Here is a 27,513-nt window from a genome sequence, read left to right on the forward strand (position 1 = left end):
TGCCTGTACAAAGGAAACCAAGTATGACTCATTTTTCACCTTGCAACTTTGATTATTGAAAACTGAAAAAAAATGTATTGACTGTAGGTTGGGCAGCAGATCATTAGGATTGTGCATTACCTCATTTGGCTTAGTAACAAGGAAAATAGTGCCAACTGAATTTACACTGTAGATGACTCTAGATCTGTCCTTGATGACTGTACCTTATCTATCATTAATGATCTGTTTACTATTTGAACAAAGCTAAAGTCCCGCATTTACATATATAGTAAACATCTCTTCCCTTAGCAAACAGATTTGACTCAGTCTGTCCTAGACTGTGCTAGACTCCTTAGTATACACAAGACTCAATTTTCTCTTCAAAAGAAAGTTCCTCTAAAGTTCATCTTTTTACTACAAAAAAAATACACCTCTTTTCTTTTAAGAACTTAAGTATTTCAATCTCTTACAGTCTCTGTCATTTTCAATATTTAATATTTGAATTCTTACAAAAGAAAATACAACCCAATTTCTATTCAAAACTCATATTAATAACACACTGCTTACCAGAGTCCTGTGTCAGAACTCCCAAACAGACATTCAAACTAAAATACACTTTACTGATTAATTCTTCTCTCCCAGCACCCATAGAGTCCTGTTAACTTTGCTCAGATCTCTGTGGCAAGGGCAAAGGCCATTCTTTGACCCTTTCTTGTAAACAGTTAACCCAGTAATCAGTCCTCTTCCCATTGGCTGCTTTTTAAATTTTCGTGTCTAGAAGCTATTAGATTTCTCAGGTACAGCACTTCCAGGTTGACTAGATGAGTTTTAGATGTTTTCCACCTAATTATACAGGGATTTGCTCTTTCTCATGAATGCCAGATATCCAAGGACATCAAGTACTCTATAAAAGAGAGAAGTCAATATGAGGCAGGTACAGTCTGATCCAAGCAGACCTTCCCCTACAAAGTAAAAACAATTGCTGAGATAAGTCAAGGCAGTTTATCAGTAATTTAAAGATAGAAGTGCTTATAAACAATTGAATCTAGAAAAAAAAAGTCTTGCAAGCAGAGTTAAACTTAAACGTGTATCAGTGTTCCTATCATCTGAACATTGTTTATCATTGTCATGCACTTGAAATTAAAATGCTAAAGACAAATTTTAGAATGAACAGCATTTTCCAGAAGATAAATCTAAAAGGAGTGAGAAGAATTAAATCAACAGGTAACATTCATTACTGCAGGCACAGCTACAGGCTGCACAGCAGTCCTCGAGAGGATGAGTGGATTGCAAGAATATGTGGTTTCTCAGTGAGACAGCATTTCCTGTAGGGTTGCTCTTATCCATTAAAACTCATGCCCATGAAACTCAGATTATGGTGAACTAGAATTCTATTAAATACTTTCTTATTTTATGAACACAGGTTCAGTTTCTTTGTTGGTGTATACTGTAATATATCTACTGACTTCAGTGGTACTATACCATCTCACTTTAGCTTAGGCTGGCTGTGAAAGTATTAAAATTCTGTAGATTTAAATTCATTAAAAGTCTAGAGGTTTCCCCATATTCCCTTTTCATCTGCTAATTGAGATAATTCTTATTATTTGTTTTTCTCTCCAAAAGCTGACGCAGCACCTCTTTCATTCCCAGCAAATTAACATTTTATTGTTGTGAATGTTGACACAGAACATATTTCTAATTGTTCAAATACCATGTCATACAGAAAATACAGAACAAGTAACTTCAGGAAAAGAAAAAGACCTTTATGGAAACTCATTTAAAATGGATCACAGCATCCTATTGTATCCTGTTACAATATCAAAGGCATTATGCTTAAATTAAAGAAGCAGAAATAAGGGAAACCATTCAGACAAATGAAAATACTTGCTCAGGAGATTAGCTTTATTCTAATCCAAAGTTGTATATATATTTATATGGAAATCTTCATTATCAATTTTATACTAGATGTTGTGACAAGGCTTACTCTAGTAATCCACAACTGTAAAGATTTCTGGTAGTCCTCTGGGTTAAAAAAAGATTCTTGGCCAAGTTATGTCACAGGAGTATGATCCAGAAAGAAAAAGGATTTTGAGGATTCACACTACTTTAGTAGATGTACTTTTAGCTTTGTTTTCCATGTCATCAGCTTCAAGAGACTAAGATTCATTACCCTCTGTTTCTTTAGTAACTGTGCTATCAAAGGCTTATGATCCCTGCATGACTTCAAGATCTCACTTCAACATCAACTTGGTTCAAGATCGATTCCACTTTTTGTCAATATTATTCAAAGACTCTGGATGTGCATCTCATCTTTTATTTAAGGCATCTATGTATTTAGTCATAGCATGATAAGTACAGGTCTGATAAAAGCAGGTACAGTTCTAACTTCAGCTGAACTGAACCTATTGAAACTAGAACTGAACATGATCAGATAGCATTTGAATAAAAGTCCACTGATGTGGGTAAAATCCATGTTTATTCTATTGTCATCTCCAAATAATATGCCATGAATACTTTTATTATGAAACTCTGTGCTATGAATAATTATAAGATGCGATCCTAAACCACCCTAAGAATTTCAGTTAATAATCTTCAATGATTGGCAAATCCAATTAATTCGTGGTCTTCTGTATTTACTAGATGATCACAAATAAATCAAAAATATCTATCATTCTGTATTAATCATCAATTTCAAATTCTTATTAGTGTTGACTGTAAGCATATGAAATTTGTTTCATATACAAAATAAAAATCAATCAAAAGGATTTTGATTTAATATACCTTTCATAGTAGGTTTTAATTGTCTGATTACATCCACACTATAGACCCTTTGCAGCCACCCCTTCCCTGCTCAGTCCCACAGGAGATCATTTCACCACGCAGATGAAGCACATTCAGGACTGTACACACAGTCTTGGCAGCTGTCCTGGACCCTCAGCTCTCCCTTTGTGCTGAGGAATAAACCACCAACTTAATGAAATCATTGATGGCATTTCAAAGGTTAAAACAGCAGTGCAAGTATTCCCTCTTACTTTCTCTCATCTCTCTAGAGAAGACACCACTAGTTCTTTGAAACAGTAAATAAACCTTAAACCTCTACGTGTTCAAAGGAAACTCTGGCTTGTCTCAGAGAGCATTCCTTTTGACACAGCCTCCAAAAGCCTGCTCCCTGGCAAGTTCATCCTGTTTCTCAGGCAAGACCTGGGTATTCCCTGCTGTGACAGAGCAAGCCCTTCTTCCCCTTCTCCCTCAGTGGAAAGTACATCTTCTTTCTAGCCAGGCTAACCTTTGACTTTGTCTAGAGCATAACAATAGTCTCTCTTTTGAAAGCTTCCTGGAGGACTTCTTCCTTTAAAGCACAGAATTGCCCTAATTGGACCTCCAAGAACGACTGTCATCTATTTTTCACATTACTTTACAAACCCACTATGCTCCCCACCTCTCTACTCTGTGGTGTTAGATTTTGTTAGGTTTCAGATTAAAATAAATTAAAGGCAACTGCATGAGGTTAAAGGCACTTTAGGGTTTAAACCACTGTTATTGCAGTAGCTCTCTCTCTAACGTGGCACTATCATGCATCCATCACACTGTCAGTTCTCTTTTCAGTCTACAATCGACAGAGAACAAGATGGAAACAGTCCATCAATCTAGTGTCACAGCTGTAATAAAAGTCTGCAGAAAACCTGTAAAACTGCTTACACTCAGCTAGAGTACCAGTGTGCTGGCTGGTGTAGACTACTCAACAGACCTGCAAAGAGGTAGTGTGTCAGATGGAAAAACTGACATTGGAGGCATTTTGCAAGTAAGTGCTTGCAGATATCTCCCTGTCACAACAGGAGAATGAGAACTGCACAAACAAACAAACACTTCTGCAGTTCCCACTCTGAAGCACAGATAATTCAGCTGTGCTTTCATCTGTGTACCTGCATCTATTATACCCATTACTATGCAAATGGACAGCCACTGGAGCCACAAAGTACTTCTCTAAGTAAACAACTAATTCATACGGATTAAATATGCAACTCTTCTCCATGAACGGATAATTTTTTATGTGTTTCCCATGTACACAATATATCGGCCACAAAATATATCTGTCACATACAACTGAGGTGGGTTTCTTGTACAAAAATACTGAAAAACACAGTAAAGAGAGGATTGAAAGCTTTCAGAATGAAGAACACATAAAATGTAAATCATTACTTACAGTTTACAATGTACAAAAATTCCATGGAAAACATGTCTCAGATACTCTGTTCACAAAATGAAGATTTCATGAGAAGAAATATGAGATATAAACCTTGCTATCTACCATTATTCACATCCTTGGAAACAAAAATACTAACAACAAATAGATAAGTGAAGAGATAAATCATCACAAGGGTGTAGAGGGTGAATAGGAAAAATAATGGAATAAATTCTACTTTAGAATACAGTAGATATCTATAAATATATATGCAGGTTATAATGTTGGGGTGTTTTTTTTTGTTGTTTTTTTTTTTTTAATTAAACCTGATGGGAATTACATTTAAAGAACCACATTCATTTTAAAGAGGATCAGAAAATACCCTCATCATCCTATTCACTCACAAGAAGAAAGCAGTCTCTATATTAAATTGCTGCTTTGCAAAGTGAAAACTAATCACAGAGTATCTTTAGGGACATTCTAACAGATTACTTTTACTAATAAAATAGACACTCTTTAAATTGTTCCTTATTTGTTTTTTAAGTGCTTGGCTCTTCTTCAGTACTAGAGTCTACCACAAAAAAATGTGGTTACAAAGCAGCTAAATTCCACAGTGTTTTCAGGCTTTCTTCATAGTATCTTTGTCAAAAATTCACTGGAGGAATGGTTTTGTTTATCAAATCATAATCAGATGTTTGCAGGGTGACCTAGAATGTGAGCAATGGCAGATGTGTCTCAGACTTTGTGTCACAAGATAATGATTTGAGTTAACAAAAATTGTTTTAGTGAGGTCACGGATCTTTCTATCATCAAATAAGAGTTCAGCAATCTGAGTAATGAGGAGCAGCAAGAAAAGCAAGTGAGAGAATAGAATGAAAAATAAGATTTCTGCTCTTTCTGGTTCATTGAAAGTAAGCCTTTAACTGTTGTAAGAAAAAAGATTTTTCTCAGTTTTGAATAGCAGTTTCACTTCATCCTTTATGTGGACCAAAAAACTGTTGTAACACCAAAAACAGAGAACTGCTGAAGTGTGGGAGTTAGAATAATTCTTACCACATTAGAAATTGATCTCTTTCTGATAGATGTGAAGGCTTTTCTGACACAGGATAACCAAGAAAGGCAAGGGGGACGTGTAGGAGTCTTTTATCATCCCAGCAAACGGAGTGGTGGCACGTTAAAAGACCCTCAAAGCAAAGGAACCCTCTGCAACAAAAACAAAGCTCACACCTGCATTATGGAGCTGACTTCTTCTCCCACCAGAGCCACACTGGAGACTGTGTCCATGGCCATGCCCTGGCTGGTTTGCACTGTTAATCACTCTTTTCATTATTTTGTCCCTGCCCACAGAAGAGAGGAGATGGAAGTTTCTCCTCCTCCCTCCTCCCCTCCCCATTATCAAAAGCCCTTAAGTGCTGCAAAAACAGCTTTATGTCACACCTCCAATATATAAGCATTAATTTTATGGAGCAATGGGGTTTAAAAGGAATTTCAATAATTTCATCTCCCAGTATGTAGGACCATATGAATACACAGCTGTGCAGGACCCTACTTTAAAAAGGGCTGAATTCATGCCCCCTGATGAAAAAGATGCAGTGAGAGAGAGCAATAAGGGCAGAACACCACCTTGTTAGTAAAGATGACAGAAAGATCCCAGTAGGTTAATACTTCCAGAGGTGAAATATTACTCATTTGGCTCCAAAACTATGGATTTGCAAAAGTAATGCACATTTTCTCTGATACTGATGAGACCACAAGAGCAGGACCTTCCCAGGTTCAGAAGGAACTATCATGCCTGGGCTTGCAGAGCCTCTGCCCAACTAAACACCCTGCAGGTGTCTACATTTGGGACCTGGCACTAGAGTGCTGTGCTCTTTGAAGTCCCCTTGCCTTGCCACTGTGACTGGCTCCAGTCTATTCAGCACAAGAGATCCCCTTTTGAGAAAATCAGTACCAAGAATTCCTGCTTTTCTATACCTCTCACAGCTGCATGACACCCAGATGTACATGTGCCTTTTACAAGTTCTTTGTTCCAATATTTTTTCTTAGAGAGCAAAAATGTTTCATCTACCTTAACTCTGAACAAATGGCATCACCAACAGATAAAAAGAAATATTAGCCATTATCCTTACAGGCAGTCATTTTTCATTACCTCAAATATAAAGGAGAATTAACAGCAATTAGTGGATATTGCAGATTGTGTACACACATTTTGCATTATTTGGTGATTTTAATTGTTAAGTCTCACCCAAACAGGATTTTGCAATTAGTCTTTTATCTATCTGATGCATTCTCAGCACAGTGTTAGGCAGGACAGCTTTGGATAAAGAATGTTCAGATGTTTGTCTTAGATTAAGTAGGAGGGTGTTAATTGGCAAAATAGTTCATAATTTTCATATTAAATATGAGTATGTGCAGCATATTTTCACGTAAGGAAGTGGCAACTACATTCTGCATGCTGTGTTTTTTTCGCTGGTCTTGAAATGAATGTGTTCTTGCTATTATACAGATGGTCATTCATTTCCATGCCAAAGTAATGGCAGGTTTTTTGCCTAGATTTTAACATCGGCCCTAGATTTATCTATTGTTGTGTTACACTTGGGTTTCCTAATTAGAGGGAGTGAGTGTAATTTGAAGGCTCTGTTGAGATACATTTTTGAAACTACCCCATAGTATTTGAGTCTCCCTGACTCTTGAGAAATCCCAAAATCCCGATGTTGTTTTGGCAGCTCCTGTTTTCTGAGTTTCCTTCTTTTTTTCAGCAGACAATGCCTTCTTCCATGTCTCCCATACAGAGATAAGTGGAATGCTAACATCCCATATGGCTTCTAAATTCTAGTTCACTGAGTTCACTGAACTTCCTTGTTCACATGTGGACACTCTCTTGTTTCCACATTTTCAATGTTTCCATGACAGTCCTTATGTCAGGACCAACTCATTAAATAGAATTGTCAGTGATCTCCTCTGTCCATTATTTTGAAGATTTACATCTTATGCTTGTCTTTTTATACAGATATGGCTTTTGCTATTTCTGTTGGTATTTTTGAAAATGGAGTTTAGTAATTCTCCCTATACTCCCTTTAGAGCATTACCTGGCACCCACCTGAAAGTTCACATTGAATTACAGATCCAAGCTGCTATAAAAATCACCCTGTGAGGACACAGGTTATTCATGGAGATCTGCATTCTGCAGATTGTTCAGTCCCAGTCTTTCAGAAACACTTTCATAAACCAGAACTGTATTAGAAAGCTCACTCTCCATTGCAGCAAATTATTTAATGCAAATTATCAAGATATTCTTGATACATTCAACATGTCTAAAAAATATTTAGGGAAAAGGAAAGTAATAGCTTTCCATCCAGCTTAAAAAACATTGCAAGATCTACTCTTGTTAAGTCTTGACACCAACAAATTTTGATCATTCATTCCAGTTCATATGTCATAATCTTAAATGCAGAGATTTTGATCCTTGTAAACCCAGTCCACTCTGAATTACTTTAGAAGTACTAAAAGCATTCATGAGATGTGTGCATTTGCTATTGCTGTTTATTACTTTATTTAGGTTTAGTTAAAGTGCTCATCCACAGCTCTGTTACTTATTTTGCTATTCATTTGCCTTAATCAGAACATTCAGTAAACAGTGTTGCTATGGCAATTCTGCAACTTTTCATATGACCAAAATCTTGTCTATTGCAGTCTGTGCAAAATAATTTTAAAACTTTACTATTACTAGTTAATGTGGTCCTGAGGTGCACCTAAAACGTCACCTCTCACTCCAAGAGCTGACTTGCATGCTGATATCAATTAACGGTACATACAGGAATTGATATTTGATGGATTAAGTGGAAGGCTAAGCATGAAAGGGGTTACTCCACCCTCACACACCACAGAGGAGGTTTCTTATTCTCGGGTCTTCAAGGACCAACATAGCCCAGTGTTAAAGGCTGGAAATAGGTCAGAAATTCTCCATTAAATATGTAGTGACCCAAATTTCTATGCAAGTGGCACAGTGTACCAGTCCCTGCTAGTCCAGAGTAGCAAGCAATGCATAAATGCTACTCTTTGGACCTAGGTTCACAGGGTAGAAATTGTTTCCCCATATTCCTTGTGCTTGACCCACATAAAGTCCTCTCAGTAAAGATTTAGTACTTGAATTAAATTCACTGCTCCGCAGTTGTATTTCTCCAGTGTGATTTAGGCTGACATAAAATGAAGTGAGGAATAAGACCCTGAGGGCTTTAGCAATGATGGGGCCTTCTGCAGGCCTTTTGGTGTGGGATGAGTTTTGCCCACAGTGAATACATAAAATAACTAGCTAACTCTCTTACTTTGAATATCAGTTACAAGACCAAGGAATCTTCATTACTCTGCTGGCTGGGGATTGAAAGCTCCAAAATTAGAAATCTACTCAAGAAAAAAAATCTGAGCATACTATAATTGAACTGGTTATGAAAAGAGCTGTGAAGAGCTGTACAAGTGAGGCAGCAAATGTACTACTCAACAGAACAGCAGCAGCAAGAGGAATAGACACTGCAAGTCATTTCTAGGCCAATGAGGCACAGAGGGGGATAGCAGCCAAAATAATGAGAACAAAGGAGAATTAAAAGAGCTTTACCAAAAGATTAATTTCAAATGTCTATAATAAAGTTACACAAATACTTCAGTCAATTTATTCTTAAAATAACGCAAATTAATCATACTTTAATTTGAGATTAAATGCTCTCTTATAAAGTTTTCAGTGTCTTTTTAATAAATTTATCTTAAGGAAGGGACTCATATTATGGCTTTTTACCTGTGCCCATTCCTTCTAGTCAACAAAGTTGTACATCCTATTGCTGCTATGTAACACACTGATTCTCTGTATTCAATCAGGAAAGGGAAGGAACAGGAATTATGCAAACCTTTCTGTTCATACTTTGTTTGTTGAAAAACTAATTTTAAAAACTTATTTTAAATAAGGAAAATGCGGAGCAATGAACACAACAGAGGCAGATGATGACAATCCAGTCAAACACATTTCATGTTCTATTCATAATTCAAATGATACAGGCCTCTTCCCCAGCTGGTTTTACTGACATAGCATTTCTGGAGGTTGTACCACAGCTTGGTAACTGGTATTATCTTCTATTAAAGAAAAAAATATATATATTAGGTGTATCTGTACTCCCTTAACATTATTAGAATTAATTATTGCATTGGAATCAAAATATCATCTCTTTTGTTGGATTAATTTCCCAGAGATATCAAAAGCTGGGTGGTGTGCATTTACCTCTGCCAAGTACTTGGCTTAGTCTAGAGTAACTCAGTTGCAGAGAAGGAGTCTTTCCCACTCAACCCTCCTACTCCTTCCCAGCTGAGTATTTTCTTCTGTGCAATAGTTTCCCTTTTCCATTGCATCACCTATTTGCCATTCTCAGAGGCTGGCTTAAAAGGCAAGAACACATTAATCAAGTCAGGATTTTCTATAATAACAATCTCAAAACATCTTCTTTTCTGGATTTTAATTCCATTACTAGTCGGTTTACATACAACCTCTGCTGCATAATCTCTTCTTAGCAACAATGACACATACAACAGCCTAAATCCCCAATTTCAGAGGCATTTTTATATCAGTTTTACCTGCCAAGATATGTGAGGGAATGTGTCCATGCTATTTATGACAGTTCATGTATGATGATTTTTCTATTTTTCTTTTACCTATTGTTATCCTAGAAGCAGTGCTGAAAACTTTATTGGTGGTATACAGGATATAGAGCAACACACACACGAGTGCAATCTGCGACTTACATTCTGTTTCTCTTTGGGATTTTAGCATGTCAACCCAAATTCCATTAGTAGTGGATCCCCTGACACAGACCCCATTGCTTGCATCTCCTGTGCACGGTACATATTTACAATGCACAAGCAGAGCAGCATCTGAGCACCCCACAACTGGCATAAGGAAGGAATCTTTTGTAATATGTGAGATCAGCAATCAGCACAGAAGAAAAAACTTATTCTGAAGCATAAGTGTAAAGCAAATCCTACAGAGACACACTGAGTTGTTACAGCTATCAGTATGCATGCAAATATACAAATATCCCATTATGGTGGATCTACATTCATATTAAATAGCTCTCTTTCTTCTTATCAGTTAAATCAATACTTCTTTCCTTTTTCTGAAACAAAGTATTCCATAGCTCTGTACTTAGTACTTAGCCTAATTTTTTGAAAATCTGAAAAATAAGTTAATTTTCAGTATTTTCTGCATTCAACCAAGTCATTGGGCTATATTTAGAATGGTAACCCTTCCCCATCCCCATTGATGCACTAATCTGTTTTCCATAAATCTCATTGCATAAGTGCTGTAAGTTCATTATAAATATAACTAATAATGAATCCAGCTCCAAAACTATAAATAAACTATGCTCTGGAGTTTTTCCAGTTTTCAAAGAATAAGAATTTTGTCTGAGAAATAGCTGAAGAACCAACCATTTAGATGTGACAAAGAAATTTAATATTGTAATAGGAAATTTCTAAAATCAATATAATAGACAGCCTCTGCTGGATGCACATAAAACCCCTGAGTTAAACGACTGTGTCACTGAAGCATTCAGAGACAGGGGATGGTTGGAAGCCCAGCATGTGTTTGCTGTAGTACTCTGCTGAAATGAAGCTTTTATTAAGCCACATATCTTACAGAAACTTTCTTTATAGCACTTATTTTTTCTTTGTCCTCTGTTTTCCAGAACTTATCTTCAAATTTCAGAGGCTAAGGCAGAATACGAGGTAGGAAAACAGGGAAAGCCCTACAAGTCCCTTAAGCAGTATCAAATGAAGCTTTGTAGTAGGGAGTTTTTTTTCAAAATTTAATTTAGAAGAGAGATTTGTCTATTTATGTCTAAAATGCCTAATTTTGTAGGTGTCTAAGTTATCTTGCAATGAATAAAAAAAAGCAGATGGTTTTGAGAGTTGCATTAGCAAGTAACAAGCACAAAGTTTGCAACTCTAGCTCATAAGTTTTTCCTTTCCCTTCATTCAGAACTTAATAATTATGGAGCTTGCATATAGTTTATTCTGTACTACTACACTTAATAAGAGATTCTACTAGCATTAGTATTCGTGGACATCAAACAAAAAACTGGCTGAGGATGGCATATTTCCCTTCTAACAGCAAAATTGTTGTGTGAAACTGTACATAGTTCAAACAACTTCAAAAATAATGTTTAATATTTAAAGAAAAATACTAGTCAAGGGTTCTATAACTTCAGTAGATTTTATCATGTATTATTTACCTATTGGAGACTTTGGAACCTGTTCTATAACAAAAATGTAAAGATGGGTGCTGAAGTAGCCCTTCTAATTTCGTGAGAGAACCTAACAGAGGGGTTTGAGTTTATGATACACTGATGAAAAGTGGTGGATTATGTTAGCAAAGAAAATATTTTATAGCATTATTATGTTTTTTATTCAATTAGATTTAATTATTTTCAGTCACACCAGTCAGAGTTAGGTAATTCAGAACTGAAGCCTAAAGAGAAGAGGAAAGAAACAAAGTTGTCCCTACTCAGTGCCCAGGTATGGTCCTGCTCTCTGCCCAGCCTAGGCACTACTGTGGCAGACTGAAACAGAAGCCCAGTTATACTGCAACCAACAGGTATTAAAACTCTAGGTATTAAAAAAGCAAAATATGTTGAATTAAAATAGATTTTAAACCCACATATAAAATTCTCCAATTAAAAAGTACTATATTTCAAAGGGAACAATAGAACAGAATTTACAAACCCTCTGGCCAGAATTGCCATAATGAAAAATCAAATGGGACAGGGATACATGTTCTCAAGAGCACAGCGAAAACCAAATAAGTTTAAACTTTTCTGCTTGGCATTACAAAGACATGGCCTGCACACATTATCTGTGAAGGAGTCTCCAGGTACATGGGCCAAAAGACACATCTGAAACAAACAGTGTTCCTTTGCTGTTTGCCTGCAATTTGCCTCCCACATGCTGGGTGTTCCTGGCAGGTCCCAAGAGCTGCCCCAGCAGATGTGTTGCACACACAGCCAGAGCAGGCAGCCCCGTCCAGCCCTGGCAGCACAGCTGATGCCGGGGCAGTAGGCAGAGGCATTCCCTGACACCCAGGCTGTTGTCCTGCTGGAGAAGCCCTCCTGAGCACCTGGTTTAGCTGCCATAGGAGCATGAGGGATACTGTAAACAGCAGATCTATCACAACACTAAGGTACACTAATCCCACCTGACTTGAAATGTTATACTTTGTCTGAAGGGGAATCAATAACACACATTTCACTTGCAACTAATCTTCAGTACAACATCAATAAAGAGTAGGAAGCATTAAGAAAGGAATGGATTTGCTATTCTTAAAATTATTCAGAAAATATCAAATACAGACTAACTTTAAATACTTTGCTATTTGTTCATGGACACCCTTTAAGCAGAAAGATTTATTCAGCATTTATTCAATGAGTAAACTGCTGTGATTATTTTTTCAGTCATCAATCTCTTTTGCTTGAAGAGTCACTCAAAGAGCATGTACAGTGAACATTTTATGAGTCGCCTTTTATACGGCCAGGAAGTCAGACAAGAGGAAGATGACCTTGCCTGACACAATTTCTTTATGAGACCATCTTCTCATTGATCTATGGCTCCACCGAGTAGAATTATGGTGTCAGTGCTGCCCTTGGAACATGGGGCAAGTCATGTCACAAACATACATTCTTCCCCGTCAAACATTTAACTGATCCCATGGTTTGCAGAGCCAGCGCTGTTACTTCCAAATTTGATTTGCAAGTTTTCAGCAAAGAGGTGACTATGCCTGTACATGATAAGTAGCTGCACCTGCCTTCAATTTGCTCTACTACATCTAATTTCCTAAGTGAGCAGTTCAAATGCTATAAGATGGCAATCAAAAACCAGCAAGATTTCAGAAGCAAAGGTAAGGATTGGATTACCCTCAGCTTTCAACTTGTGTTTCCTTAGCCTTGTCCAATTTCTTGACTAAAACTGGAAAATAAAGACTCAGCTCTGCTAAATATAGTTGTCATCTGTTCACTGGGAAGCTGCAGGGTAGACAAATGTTTTATCAAGACAGGATGCTTTATTCTGGTAACTCTGAGTTTTATGACCCTTGTTTAAACAGAGACAGAGAATTTATTCTAATTTATAAATATAGGAGTATACACTTAATTTATATTTTTGTAAATCCCAGAAGATACTTCTCCTGTTTTATTTTTAACCATTTTTCTGTTTGTGGTTATAAGAGAAATAAAAATGTTTATATCTTTTGTGCAGTTAATGTGTTGATTCAATCACGATTGTCTGTTTGGCAGAAAACATTTGAGTCCTAGTTGAAAGCAATTTCAATCACCAGGATGAACATACCTCAAAGGACCAAGACACCACAACACACTCCATGCTGGTACATTAAGCTTGGTCGCCTGAGGGCAAAAATTTACTCATGTCCATTGCTTTCAATTGGAGTATTAAGTCAGACATGTATGTGAATAAATTCTCACAAAATGAGAAAAAACTTTCCTAACCTGTACTTGTAATTTGATATAAAATTATTCCAATGAAAACAGAAAGTTCAATAAAGCTTTCCAGTATGAATATTTAAAAACCATTATTCTCTCAATGTTTTGCTGTTGCATCTGTGAATTGCTATACAAATCATATGCTCCGTTATGAAAGAAAATTCACTCTGAAATAGTCTAAAAGATAATGTATAAAGAACAAAAGCCATGATATAGCTAACTACAACATGCAGAGTCTATAAACAGAGGTCCAAATATAATTTCCTATTATTTTATACTAATGCATTTATTCTCTTTTTTTGTCGTTACAGCATGACCTTATACTGCACTTTCCCAATTTTCATATAGCATTTAGGTAGGTCTGAGCCTATTTTTCTACCTATTTTTCAAATTCTTCAGTCTTCCACTCCATCACAAAAAAAAAAAAAGGATAACAATAATAACAATATATTTTGGTGCTATTGAAAAGTAAGGTAATGGTTGTTAAATCAAACAACCTTAAATCAAAGGAAAAGATAAAATTTAAAAAATAAGTAGATAATTTATCTAATATGATTAGATATAAAACCAGGTAAAAATGCACCAATTTTAATATACAAATCTTCTGGAAAATGTAGGCGCACAAAGAGATAGAATATTTAATACCATTTTGTTAAGAGAATGTGAAAATTCTTATTATTTGTAAGTAATTACTTGATTCACTTTTCTTTATTCGGTTTAGATTTGCTTGGGCTTATTCTTCCCCATGAAGTAAAGCAACAGACAGTGTGTGTGAATAAATGGAGATGCTGCCTGAGTGAGTGAATCAGCTTTTCAAGACCATGCTTCCATTTCCAAGCTCATGCTGGCCATTTGTTCCCCTCAAGCTGGATTGCAATATACAATGCTTCTCCCTTAGAACATCTCATGTCCTGTCTAATATCACTTCCAAACTTGCAGCTGAAGTCATTTTCAGAGTATGGTCTCTAATGCAACCTCAGTGCTGATAAATGGACTCTCCTAGCAACTAGTTCTTTAAAGACACATAATGCATGCTTGGACAGCATTATCTTTAAGGGGCCTCATGAGTCCTCCAAGTTAAGAGAGCATAGAAAGAAAACCTACTTGTTAAATAAAGTCAGAGTAGAAGAATTTATTACCTCCTAAACGAATAATTGTATTAGTAATATGATTAATTTATTTCTGTTATAAGAACTGCACAATGGCTGAATGTGTTGCTGACAATATTTTCTATTTGACAAACATAAAAGTTCCATCATCAGATACCCCCCCACAACAGAATGGTACCTAAAATTTCCTTGCATGTTTAAAGGGAAAAGAAACTTTAGTACCAGGGTAAGCTTCAATAAGACTGGAGAGTCCACTGAGCCATTAGTCTCTAGAAACTGGTCCTAATCTGAACACTTACAGAAGCAATCCAACCTGTCAAGTATTTTCTAAGCCCACCAAAAATAGTGTGCTAGTATCAATAGAATAATCATCACCAAAAATAGTCATCACCAAAACCTGACATTATCTTTTTTTATATTGGGAAAGAAAATGAACCAGGTAGAAAGAAACAGCAAACTCAAGCCAGAGGAAACCTGCAATGGGCTGTGTGGTGCATGCAGGCTCCACTTGACTTTGGCAGCACAATACATGCTCCAAGAGAAAAAAAGAGGTAAGATGCAGCTCAGGAACTGCCCCAAACACTGGTGGTTCAGGGTTTTGTTTCTAATTAAAACTTCATAAAAATATATTGATATTGCTTTATTAGCAATTTCTTCTGGCCCACTACTTTCTCAAATGCCAGTTGCTTGAAAGGGACAAACTTTACACATTATCAGCTCTTTCAACAAATTAGAAAAACAAATATGAACATAGTATACCATATTCCTATATAATGAAAAATTGATTATAAGCAAAGAATTGCATACTGTGCTAGGGTTGTAAATTACTTCCTCTGTGGCTTTTACAACATTGCCTATGAACATAATTGAATGTCACTAGTTTATGTTTGCAAATACAATCCCAATGACATTGCACCTGGGAGCGTGCACGCACAGTCATCTGTTAGAGAAGGATTTAAACATATGGCCTGTTGATTAGGGTCTGGCCCCAAAGCTATCACAAAACCCTCCAGCCAGTTTTCTGCCAGACTAACCCATCACAATAATTCAGCTCCATCAAATAGGAGCTTCTCAACAACAAGAGAGAGAAAGTGTATAGCATTTGAAACAGCCACTTCAGATCTAGACACTAAATATTTGAGAAAGCAAAGGTCAGAGGCACTCCCGCTACAGAGACAAAACTATATTGGGCCCTATCCTACATTTTTAGTCATCTTACTAGGCTGGCCTGTTAAAGTACAGGCTTTACTTTCTGCTTCAATTTTCCAGTAGCACGCTTCTAGAGCAAAATTGTAACAATGAGATTATCGTTTGAGTATATGGGTAGCACTTTTATGTTCAAAGTTAAGCTGATTCTTTAAACATAATTGGACCTAATGTGCATGATTCCCATCAGCTGTTTTGGGCAAATCTGGCTTAGAGATGCAATGCACATGCAATCACTGCACAGGCAAAACATGCCTCTTCTCACTTGTGCACGTGTTTTCTGAATAGGATAGTAATTAAAATACCACAGAAATCAAACTGCTTGTGAAAATGAGCATGCATTCCTGGGAATTCAAACAGGATAAGATATTTAAACCTTAAGTCAATAGCTTTGGAAAAAATATTTTCCACTGCTAAATACAAGAGTTTGGTGTGTTTGAAATGAGATACAGCTTTTGATAATCACTAAGGCTTACTGCAGGGTTCCACACTTCAAAAATAAAGGTCTACTTGTACATTTTTTAGAAGAAACAGCAATCAGACTAAGAACGAAGCACCTGTTGGCGATGCCAGAATCCATAAATTAGGGCAGTGCCTGTTAGTGTCTGTTATTACATCTGAAATTGAAACATCTACCCAAAGTAAATTGCAGCATTTGGGCTGTTACTTTTTTCACACCTTCCAGTAAAAGCTGGCTTAATTTGATCTTGCAATGCTTTTAAATTAATAACTGTAAGTGAATGTGTGCAATGGCCATGGCTCACGCAATTTTACTTTGTAGAAAATAAAATAGTCAAACTTGGTACTGTGATAGCTTCCTGTTAAAACATATTGAAAGGGGAAAGACTCTCTTTCTAATGAGCCCTTAAAGTGAAATGTTCTGGAGGACAAAAATATTCAAGTTACTAGCTGACCTTTCGAGTCATATAGGAGAGGGTGTGCATAATGCATTATTCTGTCGGATATGCATTACTTATTATAAAATAATGGAGGCTTCAGTACTTTACATGTGACTATTAGAAAGATCAGAACATAACCCAGCCTTCGTAATATAATTGAGTGCTTCAAAAATATCTCTAATGATTAATATACCAGACATTATGCAATGTTCCTACAAGGTAATTTTGTCCTGACACAGAATAATGATTGTTACAGAACTTCTGCAGTTTAAGACACATTAGGCCTCTGGGCTACACAGCCAGTTATAAAGCTGTACGTGGGTGGAGAAATTTCTCATTAACATCCCAGTATCTCCAACATGTGTTTACATTAAGCCAACAAAAATTTTGAAAACTCATCTACAGAGAACTGTACAATTCTCCCTTTAGTGTGCAAGAGGAAGATCCTCCAAAGCCAAGAACAAACACCCTCTTTCACACAGTGCCACTCACACACAGCCAAGGCCCTGGCCTGACATAGGTCGGGGAACAGGCACATGAATCGTTCCTGCCTCATAACTTCCTTGGGAAAGGACTAGAAAAATCCGATCGTGTACAACATCTGCTTCAGCTGAGGCGGAGCAAGGTTGCTGGTAGAGATGAGCAATGAAGGGCTAGACACCAGCCTGGCAGCACTGCCTGCTCCGCAGCTCAGGCAGAAGGCGAGCCGGGGCTCTGAGCCTCGCCACACTCAGCCCTTCAGCTCTGCCACCACCGTGCTCTGCCCGCACCGAACGGGCAGGCCGGAGAGAGAGAGCAAAGGGCTGCTGTGCAACAGCTGCAGACAGAGAAATGCACAAATGCCTTCTGATGTTAAACAATTTGAGAACCAGCAATACAAGCTGATACAATGCGATCCAAATCTGTCACCCAGCTGAATTGTTCTGCTGTTTGTTTTGACATAGAATGAATTCTCGTGGTTCATATGAGGACAGCTTTTCATGAACAGCAGTTTGATACTTGCTCCATGGTTTGAGTATCTTTTTCTGGGGTGCCATATTGGGCTATCGCTTGTTTGCAAATTGGATGGGTAAGCATTTGCACGGCACACATGGCAGTCTGCTGGGACTGGCTGGAAGGGATGGCAATGTTTGTGAAGGCAGCCCTCTGAAACCACTCAGAACAACCAAAACCACTATCATAGTGGGTTAGCAATAAAATTTGACTTCATATTACTTTTATTACAAGATTAGAGACAATTTAAAGTGACCAGATTAAAAGTTCTTATTTATAAGCACTCAAAACTGGGGAAATTTTTTGCACCCATATACTGTAAGTATTATCATTAGTGTTTCATTTGCTTCTAGCTAGTAAGAAAAATATTGCTATTACTTCAGAAATTAAGTACATACCATCTTGTCATTCATTTTTAGAGACATAATCTGAAAGAAGAAGACAGCCATTATTTGTGCAAACACAGGAGCTTCAATAAAACAAAGCAAATTTTCTTACTAAAGCCAGGACAAAGGTTTTATGAGAAAGGAGCTGTGAAGAAATACCCTCAGACAGCCCTCAGAACTGAATTCTGAAATCAGAAAAGAGACAAATAATAACTAAGATAATAATTCCAATGATAATTAAGATATCTAAATATGTTACAAAAATTAATTAAATTAATTGCCCAATTGACGCTTTCATTCCTAAAGCCATATATTTTTTTCAGCAAAAGAGATGTTTCTTTTCACACTCTAATGCACAATGAAGACAGAAGAGATGGTGTAATCTAAGGTAGCTTTCTCTAGAAACCATAGTTGGAGGGAATTATTTAAAAATGGCTTAATTTTTTTTAAAATCCTCCACTCCCATACTTTGGTATTAGCTAGGAAGCACAAACATCAGATAATAAAAGGACAATGTGTTTCATAATACCAGCTAAACATAAATCAGAAGTTTAACAATATGTTGTTGAAATAGGAAAATACTGTCAAAACAACAAAAAAATTATTTTGGAAAAACTTTACAAGATCCTTTGACCAGTCAGGGGTTTTAATTATTATTTAGAAAATCAATGGAATGAAAGAAATCCTTCAAAAAGGAATGAGAAAACTATTATTTTTTTGTAAAAATAAAACCTCTGTTTCAGCCTCCAGGGCTGTAGAATATTCCCAGTGATCAGACCCAGCAATCAGAAGCAGGAAAAGAGAGCAGCCCTGCATAACCTAGCACTTCATAGCTGGATCAGCAGCACTTTGTAACAGATATTCCAGTAGTTGGATTAAATCTATAGTTCTAGAAATATTGACTTTTCGATATGCCTGGGGAATAACATTTACAGATTGTGAAATGAGAAAAAAAAAGTTATACCTAAAAGCAAAATAATAGAAAAAGAAAAAAAATATTTAATTTCTCTTTCTCTGGAACAAATTAAGAACATACTTAAATGTTGCAGTTTGGGGTCAAAACTGTCAAACAGCTAAAAGGCAGCTGACAGATTGCAGTTTCAGTGATGGCATTGCTATATGAAACTAATTCACTCCTAAATTTCTTGTGGTAGTAGCCTTTGACTATGGTTTTAACCATGTCTAATGAAGATGCTTCATACTGAAATTGTAAAATTTCCAATCCAAGAAAAATTTAAAAATACTGAAAAATCTCCACTCACCTTCTTCCTGGCTAATGGGACAACATGCCTAAATGTTAACATACTTTAGCATAGAAAGTCCATTTAGGGAGTTTTCAGACATTATTTCTCTTTCTTGTTTGTCGTTTGAAGATTTTATCCACTTTTCCCTTTTTCTTGGCATTATGATGTAGATGGAGTCTTTCAACTCTATCTTTTCATGAGCTTAAGTCACTCAAAGAAGCATCAATAGTTGTGGATAGAACTGCAAAGAAAAATGTGCAAATGGCTCAAAAAGAATAGAAAAATTAAGTACAAAATTCAGTATTTACAGAAGCCACCTATGGGAAGCAGAAATAGCTTGGGGATGTTTTTCATAGCTCTACTTTTATCTGCTTCTAGTATGGACACTAATTTATTTTATCACATTTGACCTTTTCTTCATTATCTAGAATTCACAATGCCACAGTTGCTGATTTTTTTGAGATTTATAAATAAATAAAACAAATATTAGAAACCTGCAAAATTTAGCATATTAGTAAATTAAATTTTAAATGTGCATTTTAAAGTACTGTTTTGTTGCATAACTAATGCAGAAGATGCTATTAGCATTTGCTTTTCAAGTCTGCAGTTGTTACCACATAAATAGTGGCTATAGGATACTCCCTTCTTTCATTAGCTTATTCATAGCTTCCTGTGAAAAAGCTGATGCATCTCTGCTTCAAGTAAATATTTTATAGTATCAGAGTCCTAAATTCAACTCCAGTATTGATTACAAAGCATATTACATTTTAGTTCAGTATGCATAGAATAAAACTGAAAATCTCCAAGTATTGACTGAGTTTTAAACTAAGAGATTATGTTCTGTCATGGTGACAGGGATGCAGGCACTAGAATGCAACTGAGAATATACAGTTGTATAAGAATTTTACTGTGCAAAATTTACAGATTAATCCATTTGGGTATGTTTACCTGTTGTCTTGAGCTTGTCTCCATTTCCACAATGGAAATGTATGGAGAAAATAGGATTATATATTTACATATGTATTTTCACCTAAAGCAAGAAAATTTTGCAAATAAACCAGACTACTAAATATATTTACAAAAAAATCACATTATTGAAACTTGGACTACAGCTGTTATTGCTGTTGCAGTGCTAAACCATCGTAGTCCCTTCACAGAAAAGAGCTTCACCATAATATAATTTTCAGTCAGAACTGACAGGGCTGATTTTTATTTTATGCTTTCAATGTGCCCTTTTTTAGTCAGAAATGCTAAAGAATATTGGGAGAATTGAGAAAGGAACCACAAGAATAAGTAATGTTTACTAGGTATTGAAAAGCAGGAGCACAGGAGAAGGGCTTTGGGCTGAAGCAAAATCACCAACAGAATGCAAGGGTGCTTTAGCTAATGCACAGCACAGGTGAATACAGAAGCTCCAAAAATCACTGAGTCACGTATCACCTTCTAAGAAAATCAGTATTTGTGTCACTATATCTTTGTTTCTCACTTAATGCTACACACTTTAAATTTTACATTGTTTTAATGAAGTGTTTCAGACTTCATAGTCAAATAAGTGCCAGGGAGACTTAATACAACTAGAGCTTGCCAAACCCTCTACTTCTATTACTCCTATTGCTTCTGTTACTTCTGGTAAAACAAAACAAACAAACAAAACCTCAAAACCTAACCGACCAAACAAAAACAAAAAAACAGAAAAGATACTTTGTAACATTTGGGAGGAAAGAAAAAAGACCACAAGAACCAGAAACCAGAGGCAGAAAAAGATAACAGAAGACACCAAATATCTTATTAAGTTGGGTCACTCAGTGTTTTACAGGATCCAATTATGTAGCTAATCCCTATGCTGCTGTTTTATCATTGTTATTTCTGGACCACAGAAAATCTCCCAGTGGAAAATTTAGATAAACAAGGGTATGCTAAAATTATAAATCATGGTTTTGATCAATAAAACAATAATTAATAGTAAAAACAATGCCTTTTTGTGGCATTAAGAAAAATATTTAAATATATCAGAAATTTATTATGGTATTAAGAATAAAAACACTGGTCATAAGACCTTAAAATTCAATCTAGGCAGCATATGTGCATATTCTAAATTTATAGTATAAATTACTGAACTTAAAGCTAAAATTTTAAGAGAAATTTAGTAGAGAAAAATGTCACAGGGCAGAATCATTACTTAAAGTAACTCCAAAGTGAAAAAGAGCAATCCAGCTAATTTGAAGGCTGGGCTAGCTCAAAAAGCACTACTATTCAGTAGTGTCTTACTATTGCTTAGCAGATGGCTAAGACTGCATTAGAGCTCCAGAACATTAGACTGAATGCCAAGCACCCCAAACAAAACACCAAATGCATTTATTTACTAATTTCTAATCTCTGCCACAGTATTTTCATAGTGCAGATATTCAGTCATCCTTGATGGAGTCACAGGCAGATGAGACTTCAGAAACTGACTGCCACATGCATTTAGCTACCACAGAGGCTCAGCACTTTGGTGAGTACCACATCAATAGTACAGCTACACTTTACCAGCAAGTGCTTGAGATTAACAGGCAATAGCATTTACTAACCTCCCCCTCAGAGAGCAAAGAAGGAAAGAATGCAAATTCCACTGGAAGTCTGCTTCTATTGCTTTATTTCTTCAGGCTTTACACGGAGCGGCAAACTCCTCCAACAGTATTCCAGCCCACCTGAAAAAATATTATCATATCAGAACAAATGTTGCAATATTAAAAAGTTAGCTCTAACATTACTTGGAACATTAGGAAAATATGCTTTTACCTATATGTGGGAAGATAAATAATATTACTTCTTGGAATTACAGTTGCTGATTTGGGTTACTCTGAGTTGCTGTATGTTCATCTCTTTTTACCTGCAGGCTGCTCAAATGTTCCAGCTTTTCAGTGCACCCCTTCAGCTCCTTACATGCACTGCCTTTATTACAAAAAGAACCAAAATCATCTTGATTTTATTCAATGTCATGGAGTAAAGGTGGTCCCTCAGATGTTCTGATCACTTAAAACAGCTTTATGCATTATGTATATGTCATGGATCCTACCACCAAATCATCAAATTAGGCGATAAAACTATGTTGCCCCATTGAGATTAATGAAGATGTAACAACATGTTACAAGAATTAGTGAAGAGCAGAAACAGAATTATTTTCAAGTCTAGTAACAGTGCTTTGAGAGAGTATCTCCAGGTTTTGGAGAGTGGAAAGAGATTTCTAAAGGAAGCACATTTTAAACCTTCAAGATTCAGAAATGGGGAAAAGTGAAGTGGAGATTTTTAAGATCCATCATGACTGTCAGGGCACTGGAAAACTCATTTGTTTAGCCCTTTCAGAGCACCACTGATAACAGTTTATAAAAGACTATGAGTGAAATACAGACTTTGTGAAGCTGCCATTGTACATGAATTTAGATTCACTGACATTCTCATCGCAGAGCTCAGTCACATTTACTGCTTAGGAAACTAGTCTGATGAATTCAATTACTGAAGGAAGTCTGGTTTTAATTCTTAGAACTACTACTTTTTTCAATTTAAATTGATTAATAATAAAAGTTACAGCATTTCAGAGGAACAGCATATAAATTAATTATAAATTGAAGCCCTAGCCCGTGGCAATAAGATACAAAGCTCTCCTTCATGTCAGCTCAGATGCAGCTTTCAAGTATATTCTAAAGGTACTTCTTCTGGATAAATATTTTACGTTATAGATATAAATTACAGTTTATTGCCAGCTGTTTAAAATATCTATGATTTGGTAAGATGAGTCTTGCTAACCCCCAGCTGTCTCCCATTTAGCTGAATTGGAAAAACACTGGGTAAATTGCTGCCCATGGAGCACAAACAGAAGCAACTGAAGTGCCCATAATTTGTTAGAGTTTTAGATCATCCTAATTTAGATATTTTTCAAAAGACATAATGTAGAGTAGACTCTACTTAATCGCCACCCTGATAAATAGCTCTACTGGGAAGATAATACAGTTAGTAAAAGGGTAAATTAAAAGCAAACTGTAAGAGCCAGGCTGCATCCGTGACATAGCCGATGTGTTTGGAATTAAGCCGTTTGATGCGCTGATCACAGCAGCGTGCACCGTACTACCACCATACATGGCACAGCTGCTTGTTATCTTCAGGGCGCTGCCTCATGCTCCTGAATTGATATTTACAAACTGCACTGGTATAATCAAAGAAAAGCTAGAAAGTTTCTTAATTCAGTGTACTCCTGGGTACACAATATAAACACAGCATTCAAGTGCTCTTAATGGGGCACTTAAATATCTTTTTTCACAGGTTTTATCATATGAAAAACTATAATAAGTGGGGATGCAGTCAGGAGATGTACTTGAGTTATATGTCAAGGTAGCCACAAGAAGGGACCCTCAACAGAAGAGAACTGACAGTACAGAAGAGTCTACTATGTCTCAGCAAGTCTGTACCAATGTCTGACCATTTTTGATATGTTTTGTGATTCTTCTATATGTTCAGCAGAGAAAACATATGGGGTGAATACTAGTTCATACTACACTCTGTCAAAGGCAGCTGTCGACTGTTAGATACTGCCACCAATAACCAAAAGTTGTAAACTCAAGAGCCAAGAAATACATAGATTTTCAATGTCACATACAGAGCCAAATATTTCATTCTCCATTAAAAGAAAAAAAAATTATTTCCTTTTGAAGTGTATTTATAACCACAAATGCAATTTTGTCCTCTTTGAGTAGTTAAAACCTTAATCTCTGGCTTTCTTGTTCAGAAGATATTCTTCACAGTGATTTTTAACTGTTACAGTCCCTTTCTATGATTCTTAACTGGGGCTGGCTGAGCCTTTCCTTTTTTTACAGGGTGCAGAAATGTCCTGATTAGAAAGAAGCAGAAGGCAGTGGTGGCAAGAGAGAAGCAAAGGAAGGAAAACATGCAAGGAAAGGAGACAGAACTGCAGAAGGTAGAAGTGTGGCTGACAGCCCTGGGATCCCCCAGGACCACAGTCAGCAGTGAAGAGAATTACCTTGCGGAAAAGACACAGCTGGCAGGAAAGATGTCAACCGCAGGAGGTAAAGAAAAATGCAGGCAGGAGGAGAAAGTAGTGAGACACTGTGTGGACAGGAGTGCCTTGGGAGAAACACCATGGGGGTAAAATGGCCGATGACTTACAAATGTGCACGCAGCCCACAAATTAAAGTAACATTTGATTACCCCTATCAATCCAAAATGGTTTCCTTGGACACCAGTCCAAGAGAACATGGAAATTACCTCTTCACTCACTGACAGGCATGGTTCAAGAGCACATACCTTCTACCCTCACGCCCAAGGGTATTAACCAGTCATTACCTCACATTTTCTTGTTTCCCTAATGGGCCCCATTTCATCTCCCTGGGTAGTGAGAGCTGCTTCACAGCACATCCACGGCAGCAATCTGTAACAGTGCACTTAGCCAGGCAGCAGGGGTACTGAATAATGAGCCCATCTGTACCATCCTTCCAGCCCTGTCCTAAAAGCACTGGGAAGCTCCAGAAGTAATATTCTCCAGGTACCTCCCTCTAACCAAATTTCTAAGTAGCAGAAGATTACTCTTATTGTTAGGGTGCTTCTTGTACAGTATAAAAAATGAGGTGGTTTTTTACTTTACTGTTTAGGCAATAAAATTATTTCACTCTTTTTTTTGCGTTGGCAGACAGCTAATAATAAAATGTCTATTTGGAATACCACTGTTATGAAAGGGAACATTTCCTCTTCCATATAAGGTCACAGGACATACCCAATTAGTTGTAAAACACTTGATAATCCCTATGCATGCCCTCAGATCAGAACAAAAATATGAAATAGCAATTTGGTGGAAAGCATTTTAATATAGGCATCCTGAGTAAGAGCATTCTGAGTCCTGTAATGGAAAAAAATAAAAAGAAAAAAGAGGGAAACGCATTCCTCTGATTTCCTCTGATGCTGCAATACCTTTCCCTCCTTTGTTCCTATAAAAAGAAAATTCATTTCTTTTTCATTCAGGAGTAACTGGAGCTTTAAACAAATTAAATGCTTGGGAGTGAAATCTATCTTTTATTCTGAATCAAGACATGGGTCAAGCAGATTTTTGACCAACAGGAAATGATAAGTACAACCATATTTTTGCCTGCCTCGGTTCCTTCTAGGATCAAAGCTGAGGCTGTCAGCCTTAATTTATGTTTAGATATTTAAAATATTTCCAGTATAATTCTGTATTTTTAAGGAGTTGTCACTGAGCAACACCTGAAACTGTCTCACTGTAGTAAACTATGGCAGTATTTTTTCCCATCAGGTACTAGTTCAGCAATCCTCTTCATGTCTAATTCTTTGACAGCAATTCAGTTTTAAAAGGCTTATAATAGGTGCTGCCTGAATTCTGCCAAGATTGAATTGTTATTGATTGGTACGAGGCAATGGTGTAGAAGGGTGCATTTCCACAGCCTGTATTTGAATGGGTCAGATCTTTTGACAGCTGATTTTGTTAGAAAACCTGGGGTCATTGTGGGCACTGATTATTACACACCCTTTGCATTGCTTCCATGACTGCAAGTTCAGCTTCTTACCCTTAAAAATACACAAGTAATTTTCTTTCTAAGGTCTATATAGAGGTTCTTTTATGTAGGAAAGGACCTTATAATCAGTACAATAGAAATTGTACATAACAATTATATAATTGTTATGTTCATACAATTGTATGAACAGTACAAGATGCCAAGTACCAATTTTCTACCTGGGCACACTCTACCAGCCAACATGAAGTTTCCTTGTAAGCCTATTTTTCTCCATCACTACAAGCTCAGTTTCTCACTCTGCAGAAGATGTTGCAGATCTCAGCACTGTTGTGTAAGATAAACCCGTTCTTCTTCCTTTTTTATACTTATAAATGCCAAAATACACTAAGTCAACAAAAATTTATGGATTTGACTTCAGAAGATGAAATTATGTAATTAGTAACATTACACTGATTTTATTACTGTTTCTTTGATTTAAGTTGTTAGTAGTTCAAACATCTTAATTTCAGAGTGAATTATATAATTGTTTTTTTGTTGCTTGTTTATCCATTTTTTGTATAATTAGGATGCAGTAATTTACTTTATATCTCTTTAACTTAATTGAGTTAATAATATCTGCTGAGAAGCATGATGTCACACTCCCAGCTACTTGGCTGGAAAAACCAGGAAAGAGCTTTCATTGGCTATAAGAATTTCAAAGGGCAGCTTTTCTGCTAGACCTGTAACTCTGCAAAAGTTAGGTTTTTTTTCAAATTACACAGCTGCTTCCATATTTTAGTGCTTCTTTTGCTGCTCTTTTGATAGATCGTATTAAAAAGTCTTTCTTGACATAGCATGATTCTCCCTGATGATATTGTTATCACAAAACACTATCTAGTGCATCAATAAGAGCAAACAGGAGCAAGGACAACCTGTATTGAAAAAGGAAAACTTTAGCTTTCAGGTAGTGTCTAATAGCTGAAACTGCCTTGCTTGAACTCTATCAATGCAGTCAGTATAGCACATTCATCTCCATTTTATCAACCCTTCATCTTTTCATGAGCCAGCCAGTCTGGAAAGGACTCCACCTCCACTTGGACCATGTCAGGCAGGACAGGCTTGCCTGCAGTCTGAGTCCCACAATAATGCAGGATGTCTTTGGCACCAGGCTGCAGATGAGAAGGACACATTTGCCAGGTGCTGTATGACAGGTCAGGATCTCACCCAAACTGAAAGTCCATTTGGCATGCAGCACTGATCAAGAGATCACAAGAAGGCAGCTGTGGCCCTGGGCCACAGAGTATCTCAGGCACAGTGAATAGGATTTGACTGGTCTGGTGTCATTGTCATAAATTTATTATGGAAAATCAAATAAATTCTATATTTTGGGATATTAATGACAGTAAAGTAGCATCTACATTAGAGGTAGTGCCACAAAAAGTCCTCTGAAAAACAGAACCATGAGTATAGTAACTATAAACATTGAACAG

General features: G+C 36.6%; 1 long non-coding RNA gene across 9 annotated transcripts in view; it reads right to left on the bottom strand.

Moving 5' to 3' along the window:
* The window catches only part of LOC140684628 (uncharacterized), a 447,345-nt gene that overhangs the window by 297,551 nt on the left and 122,281 nt on the right, over positions 1-27,513 (bottom strand). For all 9 annotated transcript variants that reach the window (XR_012057171.1, XR_012057172.1, XR_012057175.1 and 6 more), the window contains exon 2: positions 22,097-22,216. This is a non-coding gene — a long non-coding RNA (uncharacterized lncRNA). The remainder of the gene's footprint in view (positions 1-22,096; positions 22,217-27,513) is intronic.

The sequence above is a fragment of the Taeniopygia guttata genome, chromosome 8 (genome assembly GCF_048771995.1).
Source record: "Taeniopygia guttata chromosome 8, bTaeGut7.mat, whole genome shotgun sequence".
Classification (NCBI taxonomy): Eukaryota; Metazoa; Chordata; class Aves; order Passeriformes; family Estrildidae; genus Taeniopygia; species Taeniopygia guttata.